At 45.5% G+C, this 3,164-nt stretch overlaps 1 pseudogene across 1 annotated transcript; it reads right to left on the reverse strand.

Moving 5' to 3' along the window:
- Positions 1–1,531: 1,531 nt before the first annotated feature.
- LOC308279326 (large ribosomal subunit protein uL3-like) lies at positions 1,532–3,164 on the reverse strand (annotated as a pseudogene). Its single transcript has 3 exons — positions 2,953–3,164; positions 2,037–2,732; positions 1,532–1,819 (listed from the first exon to the last, which is right to left on the reverse strand). The product of its transcript is annotated as a large ribosomal subunit protein uL3-like (transcript).

Here is a 3,164-nt window from a genome sequence, read left to right on the forward strand (position 1 = left end):
CCCCAGCCCTTTTAAGTTTTTTTGTTTTGAAACAGGGTCTCACTAGGCTGCTAAAAGTCTCGCTAAGTTGCTGAATCTGGGCTTAAAACTGTGACTCTCCTTTTTCAGCCTCCCAAGTAGAGAATACAGATTCTTATGAAACCATTGGCCTAGCTGCTCCTGGAGACATAGACCTTGAGGTGGAAGATTGGAGAGAGTAAGGAGCTACTTAATAACACCTTTTCAAAGTATTGTGGTGTGTGTGTAGGTATGTAATTCAGCCTTCCTCTGGCCCTTAAAGTGATGGCCATTTTTTGTTCATTACCCCTCTGCGTGGAGTGGGATGGGTTCCATTCTTGCTACTCAATTGCTCAGTGCTATTTCTAAAGTATAGCCTCCCTTTTCTGTAACCCCATCTCAACTTTGAGTTCATTCCATCAGATTATTTCATTCACTACTTTCCAAGTTATACTCATCTACCTACCTCCAGCTGCCTTCCTGAAATTCTATGAAGAACATTGTTCCTGGCTCTCACTAATATTGTTCTTGTTTGGGAGATTTTAGTATCCTTATGGATAAACCACCTGATGCTCTGATCCTTTATTTCTATGACTTCTTCTTCAGTTATCTTCTTCTTTATCTACCTCATCACTCCCTCTATTGATCCTACCATAGACTTTAAAGCACCTATAACTAAAGGTCCTTCATACTCTCAGTTGCAAGTAATCTGCTCTCGGATCACCACCTCCTATCTGCATCCTTCTAGTATCTTACTCTAACAAGCCTCCGACCTCTACTAGAACCTGCAGTCTCATGACCCTACCAACTCTTTGTTGTCTTCAACCCCCATTTGTCTTTTCTTCCCTCATTATCTACTGCTGTGGTTTGTCCTGCAAGGGTTCCTGTATTGGAAGTTCAGTCCCCATTATGGTGATGCTATAGGTGGTAAAATCTTTGAGAGATGTGGCCTAGTGGGAGGTGGTGAGGTTATTGAGTAGGTGTTACCTTTGGAAGACAATAAGGTAATTCCAAATAGAGTGATTTGTTATGAAAAAAGTAAATATGGCCCTTTTTCTCCTCTTTGGCTTCTTGTCTCACCTGGGATTACAGGCTTGTGCCACCACACCTAACTCACTTGACTCATAAAGTATTAGACACTGCCCCCAGCCCTATTTTATGCTTTATTTTGAAACCATCTTACTAAAGTTGTTGAGGGCCTTCCGAAATTGCTGAGGCTGGCTTTGAACTTGCAATTTTCCAGTCTCCTAAATACTGGGATTACAGGCATGTACTACTATGCTGGCTCCCTCCAGACACTTTTGTTTACTAGTTTCCTGGATGTTGATTAGATAAATAAAATTTAATCTAGCCAGGCATGGTGGCACATGCCTGTATTCCTAGTACTTGAGAGCCTGACACAGGAGAATTTCAGATGAGACAGCCTCAGCAAATAGTGAGACTCTCGTCAACCTAGTGAGATCCTGTTTCTTTTTTTTTCCACTGCAAAACATATTTTATTGAGATTCCACCAGTTGCACATGTCTTCCTGACATTAGGATCCTTCTTGTTTGGCAATCCAGTCTTTCTTAAGTGGACCCCTAAACACTTTCTTCTCCATAGTCTGGAAGTGACCATGGCCAAGCTTGGAGGTGGTGTCGATGAACTTCAGGTCAATCTTCACCAGAGCCCAGCGCTTGGTGGCAGCAAGGACTTGCAGAGGGTGAGGACGTGTTTCTTGGTTCCCACCACATAGCCCTTCGGCATTACAAAGTCGTTGGTCACTTCACCATAGTGGACAAAGCCAGCCAGGGGGTTGATGCTTTTTTTTGTGTGTGTGGGTCTGGGGGTGGAACCCAGGGGCATTCAACCTCCAAGCTATACCCCCTGCCCTATTTTTTATTCTTTATTTTGAAAGCGGGTCTCACTGAGTTGCAGAGGGCCTCACTAGGTAGCTGAGGCTGTCTGCGAACCACAATCCTCCAGTCTCAGCCTCCCGAATGCTGGGATTACAAGCGTGCGCCACCATGCCCAGCTGGGGGTTGATGCTTTTGTCAGACAAGTCATAATCAGTGGAAGCATTAGCTCTGTTTAGCTTCCCATCCTTGATGAGGTAGCCCTCACCAATCTTATAGATCTTGTTGATCTCTGTAAGGTGATGGTAGCCTTTCTACCCAACCTTGGCCACAGAGAAAGCCACAAGGGCAGGATGCCATGTTCCAATACAGGCAACCTTGCACAGCCCTCTGTGGGTCTTGGGGAGCAGCTTCTTGATGTGCCAGAGAATGGTAACCCCTTTAAGCCTTTGCCCTTAGTCACCCCAATGACATCGATCATCTCATCCTTCCAAAACACCTGGTTCATAGGAACCTCCTGCTCCAGCCTTTTCCAGGCCCAGTCCAATTTCTTGGCCACAGTGCCCCCATTCACCTGGATCTCCATCAGGTGGGCCTTCTGGCATAGAGGAAGCAGGCATATCTGTGTGTAGGCGATGATGTGGATGACCTGGCAGTTTTTCATGCTGCTGAAGTCTTTCTCTAGTTGCTTTTTACCCATGTAATTCTGCCACCTCTTGCAGTATTTGATGAAGGCCTTCCTAGATTTATGCCAGTTCTTGTAGAAGTGCCTTTTGTATTCATTGCTGATGTGCTCATCAAAGATGGTCTTGAAGGTCCAGAGGCCTCGAGGGGTTTCCACATAGCCCACGATGTCCACAACAACCATGGGCAGTATTTCTGTGATAGTCACAGCCTTCACTACTTCCTTCTTGTTCACTTTTTTTTTTTTTTTTTTGGTGGTACTGGGGTTCCTGGAAGCCTTTCTACCTCTGGGCTACACTCCCAGACCTATTTTATACTTTTTATTTTTTTTTAATTTGGAAAGAGGGTCTCTTAAGCCAGCATGGCTGGTTTCGAACCTGCATGATCCTCCTGTCTCAGCCTCCCAAGTGCGGGGATTACAAGTGTGTACCATCACACCCGGCCTTCTTGTTCAATTTGAATCCTGGCCTATCGACTTCCTGCACAATGTGGGTCATACCAGCCTTGTAGAAAGGCTGTGAGGTGGACAGGTTTGGAAGGGTCATCCTTAGGGAAGTTTTTCACCTTCCCATGATGTCTCCTGCTGTGCTTCCCAGGCAAGAGGCCCAAGGACCCATGTCTGGGAGCAGGGAACTTCCTGTGAGACAT

This window comes from Muscardinus avellanarius (genome assembly GCF_963383645.1).
Source record: "Muscardinus avellanarius genome assembly, chromosome: 1".
Lineage (NCBI taxonomy): Eukaryota > Metazoa > Chordata > Mammalia > Rodentia > Gliridae > Muscardinus > Muscardinus avellanarius.